Source organism: Rutidosis leptorrhynchoides, chromosome 2 (genome assembly GCF_046630445.1).
Source record: "Rutidosis leptorrhynchoides isolate AG116_Rl617_1_P2 chromosome 2, CSIRO_AGI_Rlap_v1, whole genome shotgun sequence".
Taxonomy (NCBI): Eukaryota; Viridiplantae; Streptophyta; class Magnoliopsida; order Asterales; family Asteraceae; genus Rutidosis; species Rutidosis leptorrhynchoides.
In genome coordinates this window covers 699,468,144-699,480,571 of record NC_092334.1, presented here as the reverse complement: position 1 = coordinate 699,480,571, position 12,428 = coordinate 699,468,144, and positions in this window count along the sequence as shown.

The following is a 12,428-nucleotide window of genomic DNA, read 5'->3' as shown; positions in this document are numbered from 1 at the left end:
AAAACTTAGCGTACAATTCTTCCTTCCTCAATACTTCTAACACCTTTCTCAAATGTTCACCGTGTTCTTGGTCATTCTTTGAGTAAATAAGTATGTCATCAATGAAAACAATGACAAACTTGTCAAGGTATGGTCCACACACTCGGTTCATAAGGTCCATGAACACAGCTGGTGCATTAGTTAAACCAAACGGCATGACCATAAACTCGTAATGACCGTAACGTGTTCTGAAAGCAGTCTTTGGAATATCATCTTCTTTCACCCGCATTTGATGATACCCGAAACGTAAGTCAATCTTTGAATAAACAGACGAGCCTTGTAGTTGATCAAATAAGTCGTCGATTCTCGGTAGTGGGTAGCGGTTCTTGATGGTAAGTTTGTTCAACTCTCGGTAGTCGATACACAACCTGAATGTACCATCTTTCTTCTTGACAAACAAAACAGGAGCTCCCCACGGTGATGTGCTTGGTCGAATGAAACCACGCTCTAAAAGTTCTTGTAATTGGCTTTGCAGTTCTTTCATCTCACTGGGTGCGAGTCTGTAAGGAGCACTAGCTATTGGTGCAACTCCTGGTACAAGATCTATTTGAAATTCAACGGATCGATGTGGGGGTAATCCCGTTAATTCTTTCGGAAATACATCGGGAAATTCTTTTGCGACGGGAACATCATTGATGCTCTTTTCTTCAGTTTCTCGACGTGTGCTAGAATAGCATAGCAACCTTTTCTTATTAGTTTTTGTGCCTTCAAATTACTAATAAGATGTAGCTTCGTGTTGCCCTTTTCTCCGTACACCATTAAGGGTTTTCCTTTTTCTCGTATAATGCAAATTGCATTTTTGTAACAAACGATCTCTGCTTTCACTTCTTTCAACCAGTCCATACCGATTATCATATCAAAACTCCCTAACTCTACTGGTATCAAGTCAATCTTAAATGTTTCGCTAACCAGTTTAATTTCTCGATTCCGACATATATTATCTGCTGAAATTAATTTACCATTTGCTAATTCGAGTAAAAATTTACTATCCAAAGGCATCAATGGACAACTTAATTTAGCACAAAAATCTCTACTCATATAGCTTCTATCCGCACCCGAATCAAATAAAACGTAAGCAGATTTATTGTCAATAAGAAACGTACCCGTAACAAGCTCCGGGTCTTCATGTGCCTCTACCGCATTAATATTGAAAACTCTTCCTCGGCCTTGTCCATTCGTGTTCTCCTGGTTCGGGCAATTTCTAATAATGTGGCCCGATTTTCCACATTTATAACAAACTACATTGGAATAACTTGCTCCGACACTACTTGCTCCGCCATTACTCATTCCGACACCATTTGTTCCTTTCGTTCTGTTAACCCCTGGTCCGTAGACCTCACACTTCGCCGCGCTATGACCATTTCTTTTACACTTGTTGCAAAATTTGGCGCAGAACCCCGAGTGATACTTTTCACACCTTTGGCATAGCTGCTTCTGATTGTTGTTGTTGTTGCAGTTATTATTGTTGTTGGGATGATTATTGTTGTTGTTGTTGTTGTTGTTGTTGTTGTTGTTGTTGGGCCGTTTGTTGTAGTTGCGATTGATGTTGCGATTGTTGGGATAGTTGTTGCGATTATTGTTGTAATTGCTGTTGTTGTTGTATTGGTGATTCTTATCACCGTTTTCCTCCCACTTTCTTTTGACTTGCTTCACATTGGCCTCTTCAGCAGTCTGTTCTTTAATTCTTTCTTCAATCTGGTTCACTAGTTTGTGAGCCATTCTACATGCCTGTTGTATGGAGGCGGGCTCGTGTGAACTTATATCTTCTTGGATTCTTTCCGGTAATCCTTTCACAAACGCGTCGATCTTCTCTTCCTCATCTTCGAACGCTCCCGGACACAATAGGCATAATTCTGTGAATCGTCTTTCGTACGTGGTAATATCAAATCCTTGGGTTCGTAACCCTCTAAGTTCTGTCTTGAGCTTATTGACCTCGGTTCTGGGACGGTACTTCTCGTTCATCAAGTGCTTGAATGCTGACCACGGTAGTGCGTAAGCATCATCTTGTCCCACTTGCTTTAGATAGGTATTCCACCATGTTAACGCAGAACCTGTGAAGGTATGCGTAGCGTACTTCACTTTGTCCTCTTTAGTACACTTACTTATGGCAAACACCGATTCGACCTTCTCGGTCCACCATTTCAATCCGATCGGTCCTTCGGTTCCATCAAATTCCAAAGGTTTGCAGGCAGTGAATTCTTTGTAGGTGCATCCTACACGATTTCCTGTACTGCTAGATCCAAGGTTATTGTTGGTATGTAGCGCAGCCTGTACTGCGGCTATGTTTGCAGCAAGAAAGGTACGAAATTCCTCTTCGCTCATATTCATGGTTTGTCGAGTAGTCGGTGCCATTTCCTTCAAATAGTCAAATGAAACAAGTTAATCATACAGAATATTAAGAGTAGTCAATAGTATCTCGTAGCATAATATGAACTCATTTATAAAAGCTTTTTCTTCATATTAGCGTTTTATAAGTTTAAATTCGGGTAGTACCCACCCGTTAAGTTCATACTTAGTAGCTAATATACAATTCAACTACTAAAATTCTATATGAAAAACTGATTATAATAATATTTCGCGTTCAAACTTTTTCACAATATTTTACAAACTTACAATACCGCTTATTTTACATATAACATGAAATATAGCACACAATAACTTTGATACAAGATAGTTGTGAAGATAATTCTAGCTAGTACACAATTCGTTCAGCAAAGGCAATAAAGACACGTAATTCATACGTCCAGAAACAAGTCATGCATTCTGGTTTTACTAGGACTACTTCCCATCCTTGGTCTTGTGGAACATAACCGTTATGGCCGTTGATAAGACAGCGTGTTGTAACGTCGTCAAAGGGACGAGGGTTACGTAATGTCCAACAGTCCCGTAACAATCTAAAAACCTTGTTTCTCACCCCAACTACTGAGTCCGTCACTTGTGGGAACGTTTTGTTTAATAGTTGTAGCCCGATGTTCTTGTTCTCACTTTGGTGAGAAGCGAACATTACTAACCCGTAAGCATAACATGCTTCTTTATGTTGCATGTTAGCCGCTTTTTCTAAATCACGAAGTCCTATATTCAGATATATTGAGTCAAAATAATTTCTTAACCCGTTGCGTAAAATAGCATTTGGGTTCTCCGCAATATATGCGTCAAAGTAAACACATCGTAACTTATGGATTTCCCAATGTGATATCCCCCATCTTTCGAACGAAAGCCTTTTATAAACCAAGGCATTCTTGGAACGTTCTTCGAATGTCTTACAAACTGATCTCGCCTTAAATAGTTGTGCCGAGGAATTCTGACCGACTCTAGACACGATTTCATCAATCATGTCTCCGGGTAGGTCTCTTAAAATATATATCTATTTTGTGTTTTTATACTGTAAAATAGACAAGAGTTAGATTCATAAAAAAAATACTTATTAATACAAGCAATTTTTACATATATCATAAAGCATAAGCACACTATATTACATATATTACACCACACGAATACAACTATCTTATTCCGACTCGCTCATTTCTTCTTCTTCGGTTTTGGTTCGTTTTGCCAAGTTTCTAGGGATATATGATATTCCCCTAATACGAGCCGTCGTTTTCCACATTGGTTTAGAAAAACCTGGTGGTTTAGAGGTTCCCGGGTTATTGTCACAACTTAAGAAATACGGGTGTTGACGATACATATAAAGTTCATCGGGTTTGGAATCAAATTTCTCTATTTTTATGCCCTTTCCCTTATTATTCTCTTTTGCATTATTAAATTGTATTGGGGTCATTTCTATAACATCATCGGAATCCTTGTCGGGATCCGATTCATCGGAGAATTGGTAATCCTCCCAATACTTTGCTTCCTTGGCGGAAACACCATTGACCATAATTAACTTTGGTCGGTTGGTTGAGGATTTTCTTCTACTTAACCGTTTTATTATTTCCCCCACTGGTTCTATTTCTTCTTCCGGTTCCGATTCTTCTTCTGGTTCCGACTCTTCTTCCGGTTCCTCTTCGGGAACTTGTGAATCAGTCCACGAATTATTTCAATTTACATTTGACTATTCATTATTATTAGGTGAGTCAATGGGACTTGGTCTAGAGGTAGACATCTATCACATAATATCAAACGCGTTAAGAGATTAATATATCACATAATATTCACATGTTAAAAATATATAGTTTCCAACAAAATTTGTTAAGCAATCATTTTTCAAGTAAACACGGTCGAAGTCCAGACTCACTAATGCATCCTAACAAACTCGATAAGACACACTAATGCAAAATTCTGATTCTCTAAGACCAACGCTCGGATACCAACTGAAATGTCCCGTTCATATTGATTATAAACGTTCCATATTAATTGATTTCGTTGCGAGGTTTTGACCTCTATATGAGACGTTTTTCAAAGACTGCATTCATTTTTAAAACAACCATAACCTTTATTTTATCAATAAAGGTTTCAAAAGTATTACATAGATTATCAAATAATGATAATCTAAAATATACTGTTTACACACGACCATTACATAATGGTTTACAATAGAAATATATTACATCGACATATGTTTCTTGAATGCAGTTTTTACATAATATCATACAAACATGGAATCCAAATCTTGTCCTTATTTTAGTATGCAACAGCGGAAGCTCTTAATATTCACCTGAGAATAAACATGCTTTAAACGTCAACAAAAATGTTGGTGAGTTATAGGTTTAACCTATATATATCAAATCGTAACAATAGACCACAAGATTTCATATTTCAATATACATCCCATACATAGAGATAAAAATCATTCATATGGTGAACACCTGGTAACCGACATTAACAAGATGCATATATAAGAATATACCCATCATTCCCGGACACCCTTCGGATATGATATAAATTTCGAAGTACTAAAGCATCTGGTACTTTGGATGGGGTTTGTTAGGCCCAATAGATCTATCTTTAGGATTCGCGTCAATCAGGGTGTCTGTTCCCTAATTCTTAGATTACCAGACTTAATAAAAAGGGGCATATTCGATTTCGATAATTCAACCATAGAATGTAGTTTCACGTACTTGTGTCTATTTTGTAAATCATTTATAAAACCTGCATGTATTCTCATCCCAAAAATATTAGATTTTAAAAGTGGGACTATAACTCACTTTCACAGATTTTTACTTCATCGGGAAGTAAGACTTGGCCACTGGTCGATTCACGAACCTATAACAAATATGTACATATATATCAAAGTATATTCAAAATATATTTACAACACTTTTAATACATTTTGATGTTTTAAGTTTATTAAGTCAGCTGTCCTCGTTAGTAACCTACAACTAGTTGTCCAACGTTAGATGTACAGAAAAAAATTGATATATATTATCTTGAATCAATCCACGACCCAGTGTATACACGTCTCAGGCTAGATCACAACTCAAAGTATATATATTTTTGGAATCAACCTCAACCCTGTATAGCTAACTCCCACATTACTGCATATAGAGTGTCTATGGTTGTTCCAAATAATATATACACATGGGTCGATATGATATGTCAAAACATTTGCATACGTGTCTATGGTATCCCAAGATTACATAATATATTAGAATACATGTATAATACAATATAAGTTAGCTAGGATATGATTAATATAGATTTGTTACCAATTTTCACGTTGCTACAACAAGAAAAATTATCCAATCTTGTTTTACCCATAACTTCTTCATTTTAAATCCGTTTTGAGTGAATCAAATTGCTATGGTTTCATATTGAACTCTATTTTATGAAACTAAATAGAAAAATTATAGGTTTATAGTCAGAAATATAAGTTACAAGTCGTTTTTGTAAGAGGTAATCATTTCAGTCGAAAGAACGACGTCTTGATGACCATTTTGAAAAACATACTTCCACTTTGAGTTTAACCATGATTTTTGGATATAGTTTCATGTTCATAAGAAAAATAATTTTCCCAGAAGAACAACTTTTAAATCAAAGTTTATCATAGTTTTTAATTATCAAACCCAAAACAACCCGCGGTGTTACTACAACGGCGTATATCCGGTTTTACGGTGTTTTTCGTGTTTTCCAGTTTTAAATCATTAAGTTAGCATATCATATAGATATAGAACATGTGTTTAGTTGATTTTAAAAGTCAATTTAGAAGGATTAACTTTTGTTTGCGAACAAGTTTAGAATTAACTAAACTATGTTCTAGTGATTTCAAGTTTAAACCTTCGAATAAGATAGCTTTATATGTATGAATCGAATGATGTTATGAACATCATTACTACCTCAATATTTATGGATAAAACTACTGAAAATGAGAAAAATAGATCTAGCTTCAAAGGATCCTTGGATGGCTTGAAAGTTCTTGAAGCAGAATCATGACACGAAAACAAGTTCAAGTAAGATTTCCACTCGAAATAAGATTGTTATAGTTATAGAAATTGAATCAAAGTTTGAATATGAGTATTACCTTGTATTAGAAAGATATCTTACTGTAAATAAGAAAGATTTCTTGAGGTTGGATGATCACTCTACAAGATTGGAAGTAAGCTAGCAAACTTGGAAGTATTCTTGATTTTATGAAACTAGAACTTGTAGAATTTATGAAGAACACTTAGAACTTGAAGATAGAACTTGAGAGAGATCAATTAAATGAAAAAATTTGAAGAATGAAAGTGTTTGTAGGTGTTTTTGGTCGTTGGTGTATGGATTAGATATAAAGGATATGTAATTTTGTTTTCATGTAAATAAGTCATGAATGATTACTCATATTTTTGTAATTTTATGAGATATTTCATGCTAGTTGCCAAATGATGGTTCCCACATGTGTTAGGTGACTCACATGGGCTGCTAAGAGCTGATCATTGGAGTGTATATACCAATAGTACATATATCTAAAAGCTGTGTATTGTACGAGTACGAATACGGGTGCATACGAGTAGAATTGTTGATGAAACTGAACGAGGATGTAATTGTAAGCATTTTTGTTAAGTAGAAGTATTTTGATAAGTGTCTTGAAGTCTTTAAAAAGTGTATGAATACATATTAAAACACTACATGTATATACATTTTAACTGAGTCGTTAAGTCATCGTTAGTCGTTACATGTAAGTGTTGTTTTGAAACCTTTAGGTTAACGATCTTGTTAAATGTTGTTAACCCAATGTTTATAATATCAAATGAGATTTTAAATTATTATATTATCATGATAATATGATGTATAAATATCTCTTAATATGATATATATACATTAAATGTCGTTACAACGATAATCGTTACATATATGTCTCGTTTCAAAATCATTAAGTTAGTAGTCTTGCTTTTACATATGTAGTTCATTGTTAATATACTTAATGATATGTTTACTTATCATAATATCATGTTAACTATATATATATCCATATATATGTCATCATATAGTTTTTACAAGTTTTAACATTAGTGAATCACCGGTCAAGTTGGCTGGTCAATTGTCTATATGAAACCTATTTCAATTAATCAAGTCTTAACAAGTTTGATTACTTAACATGTTGGAAACACTTAATCATGTAAATAACAATTTCATTTAATATATATATAAACATGGAAAAGTTCGGGTCACTACAACGGCGCCGTTAACTTAGGTCTCGTTACGTGGTCGTAGTCCCTATATGAGACACGTTTGACCAAAATTATGTCGCATTCATTTGAAACGTACAAGACTTACAAAGTTTTGTTTACCAAATGGTTCGACAACCAGTCTATGTTTACAAGAGTTATAAGATTTAAATGAAATAACTTGCGACATAATTAGTTTAAAATCACGGTTGCTATAAATAGCGTAAGTATGTATGCTTTAAGTTTGAATCCAAAGGTGCTATCACTAGCGTATGCATGTATGCTTGACTCCAAGCAAGTAATCAAAGTGTGTGGAAGCATGTATCAAGTAGCCAAGTATGAACCTGAGAAACATATAGAAAACTGTCAACGAAAAACGTTGGTGAAATCATAGATATAATAATAAACGTTATTTTTGAATCACAAGATATAGTATTTCCATAAAATTGATCATCCAAAAGTTGCATTCCAAAAATAGGTTCGCGAGCACCCAATTATCAATGCTTAACATTCTTTCCATAGAACCCCATCACAATAGTGTTAGAACATACATTGTTTCTCGAAAATATATTTCATTCGTAAACGGTAGCGAACTGTTTGAATGAGGGTTTGTCAAACCTATATGGATCCATACAACATAAATTCTCGCTTATACCCGGCAAGTGTAACTAATGATAATCGAATTGAGGATTTTGTTCTAAACTCGTTGTAGAATGTTTGTTTCATCGAACTTGCGTTCAAAACATAAAAGTAAGTAGTACAAGATGTAACAAAGTATATGTTTCTCAGCCCATGATTTAAAAGTATAAAAGTTGTCGAAAAGGTGGGACTATGATCTCACCTCGAGTGCACGAGTATAAATGTACTTCACAAAGTAAACGTGTGCACGAAAGTTGCTTTGCCTTGACCTAAACAAGTAAGTTGTATCAATTATCCGGTTACGACACAAGGTCGGGCGAAATGTGTTCAATTAGTCATATGGCTCGTTACGACTCGATTATATAGCATGTGAGTCACGTTGTCAAGTTTCATGCAAGAATCAAGTATAAAAGAAAGATTTGAATGATTGCATAAGTATTTGGTTAAGTTTGACTAAAAGTCAAACTTAGTCAAAGTCAACGGGGTCGGGTCGGGTATCCGATGATTTTTCTAAGTTATATAATCATATATGAGCATGTTGGCCAAGTTTCATGTTAATCGGAGATGCGTAGCATAGTTAGAATTAAACGGTAAACGACCAAGCGAAACAGAATCTGGCAGTTCATCTGGACGGCGTCCAGATTTGCTGGACGGCGTCCAGCATTGAAGGACTGGATGGCGTCCAAGAATCTGGACGGCGTCCAGATCAGTATGCAGGTCCTGTTTTGCTACAACACACAATGCACGAACCAAAACCCAAACAATCCCAATTTATGACCCGCAAACAATCAAAACATGTATCTTATATCATCGGGAAGGTATTTTGATGAGGAAAACAACTAACCACATATCATCAATCGAGCTCATCATTTACAACAACAAAAACCTAGTCAAATGATCGTTAAATGTTCATAATCAAAGTCTCAAGTTCGCAAAAAAATGCATTTCATGATTCGAGAATCCAATTTATACATATGATATGCTGTTGTGAAGGTAATCAAGAATACAATCCAACCAAACACTTACCAACAATATTTCATGGCATTCAAATCATCAAAAGTCCATTTTAAGAGTTATCAAACCCTAACCAAAACCCACAAAATCAATATTCATGTGTTTGAAGTTTTCTTAATCAACCTATACATCAAAACGAAGCTAGTGATACTAGTAACACAATTAAAACATGAACTTTAACAATTTAACAACATTTAATCACCCAAAACTCAAGATTAAGCACACCCATTTCAAATGTTCAAACTAGTTACCCAAAACAACAAATCGAGCAAATAAATCATATATTCATGCTAGACACGAGCCATAGACACTAACTAACACCATTTCAAGTCAAAAAAACGAATTTAGAGAAATCTAGAGTTTTAGAAATGTTACCCAAACAAGATGAAGTTGGTATCAAATTGTAGAGGATGAAGAGAGGATTCCAAATATGTAATTTGTTTTGTTGCAAGCTTCCTAGATCGAATTTAGATGATGATTTTGTGTTTGAGGGTTTGAGAGAATAAAAATGAAAGTAATGAAATGGGGAGGATGAAATGAATGGAGGAGGGTGAAGGTTGACTAGTTGACCTAGTCATCCCTTTGCCCTCTTGGCAAGTTTAGTCCCTCAAGTTTGTAGTCGGGTGCGGGAATTAACCAAATGAATTATTTTAAAAACGCTCGAGTAAACGAGTGATGTTATAATTAAATAATGGAAATATTAGTACGTTAGTCAACGAAAGGTACGAATTTAGATAACGGAAGATATTATCTAAAAAAAAAAAATACGGGCGGCATGGCCGTGCCTTTAAATCCTAACTGATCAGGCTGGAGTGTACCGATAGTTCCCTGTTAGTGTCTCCCTCGCAAAGTATCCGGATGCAAGGGATGCATCATTCAACTATACTACACGAATAGCAACTCATGAACCAGAAAGGCTCATTCCTACCTCTTGCCCAGCTTACAGTTAAACAGAGTTTATACCACTCTTAACAACCCAAAATGTAAGCCAGTTACCGCTACAAAACCCCCCACCGGACTACTAAACCCGTAGCTGGCATCCAGGGTGGCCACAACAAGTCAACATAGCATAGTTTATCATATACTAACAATTCAGGTGATTAAGACAAGGAAACCGTAGCATAACCTGCTACTAAATACTTATAAACATTAGGATAGTCCCACTCACTTGAAACACCGCATGTGACGATAGCTCCAAATCCATATGGACGAACACGTCATTCATCGATTTTATTGCGAGGTATTTGACCTCTATATGATACATTTTGTAAATATTGCATTCTTTTGGAAAGGTACACCATAAATGAATATTTAAATCAAAGGTTTTTGACATCTGATGATTTCTATATATAGACAATCACCGTAATATAATAGTTTACAATAGTACTTTCGTTGACAATGCAGTCAAAATAAGATACATGGTGATGATTTGGTGAATGCAACGTTTCCTTGAAAAATATGCCATGTAAGACTCCATGCACATAGCTTGTCTAACATATAAGCAAACAGCGAAAGACTTCTAGGGAACCTGAGAATAAACATGCTAACAAGTGTTAACACAAAGGTTGGTGAGTTCATAGTTTTAATGTTTTGCATAATCTGTACATAAAGGTGGATCACAAGATTTCAGTTGTTTCATCCAGAAACATTTATCAAAATACTCTACGAAATTGAGCACCCTGGTAACTAAACTTAATGTATATATAATTTATACCCTTTGTATAATCATCTTAATAATACACGCAAACCAACGTGTACGCTTCTCAAATAGCATACGTCCGTTAAAAGGCTAGTGCTCTAGCTCTGACGGGAATATCAAGCCCTATGGTTCCATATACTACTACTCGCGCCCACCAGTTTTTATAACTGATAGTTACTAGTTACCAAAGCTGAAGGAGTTTCTGTTCAAACTCAGTGTAGAATTTAGTATGTACTTGTCACGACCTGGAAAATTTCGACTAATTTTAAACCAAACTCTCGATACGATTTAATATTCTTGACACAATAAGCAAAGTCTGTAAGGTTGAGTCTCAAAAATTTTGAACTGATTCATATATTCAATTAACCTTCGACTGTTTCCGACGATTCACGAACAACTATTTGTAAATAGATACATATATATTTAAATATGTATATATATAATAATAATTTGAAATATTATTTGATATAATATATGATTTAATTTTAGGAAATAAATATGTAAAATAATATGCAATGTAATGAGAACTATATTTATAAATATATAGATATATATATATATATATATATATATAATTAAGTAAATAAATATTACTTGTAAATATATATAGTTATATTAAATCTAATTGTTTAAAAAAAATATAATATATTTGTTTGCTATCTTAAAACTGTTTATATATAGAAAGAAAATATATTAAGAATAAATGATTTCGAGCTCAATTAGTAACGTCAGTAACACTCGGTTGACGTTTTGTTAGTTTTAATATAAATATAGTACATGTTCATGAATGATTAAAATAAAAGTTGGAGTGTAAAGTGATTACGAAGATTTTAGATTTATTAAAAATATTTTTACCTTTTTAAGTTTAAATATTAGTACTCCGTACATATAAATCGGAACATAAAATAAATAATTTTCGAACATTTTTGATCAGGTTTCAAACAGGTAATGAGTGAAATAATTTAATATGCTTAATCTAAAAATTTGGGATTTTTAGGAACACTTTTATGCATTAACTGTTTAGCAATGGACACGATATAACACTGTGTGGGAAAACTGTCGGCACAATTGTACAAATTAATCGGCTGCTTAACTGTTTAATTATTGAAATCTTTGCATGCACTGTGTCTATTATTATTATTATAATAATTAATTTACTTTAGTCATATATCACATGTTATAAATATATATATTGATATTGAAATATAGATATGAGGTGAGTACATGAGAATATAAGCTGGATCATCACTTCACCCATAGTGTAACTTCTTTCTTCAACCATCCGCAAACCACCATCCTCTCTACAAACTTCCATCACCCGACAACCATCAATCTTCACGACACAAACCGCCACTCCGACTAACATCATCACCTTCAAATACAAAACCCAACGAACCACTTTATCATTTATTACTTGAAGATTTCTACTTCTTGTACAAACCGAAAACCCATTT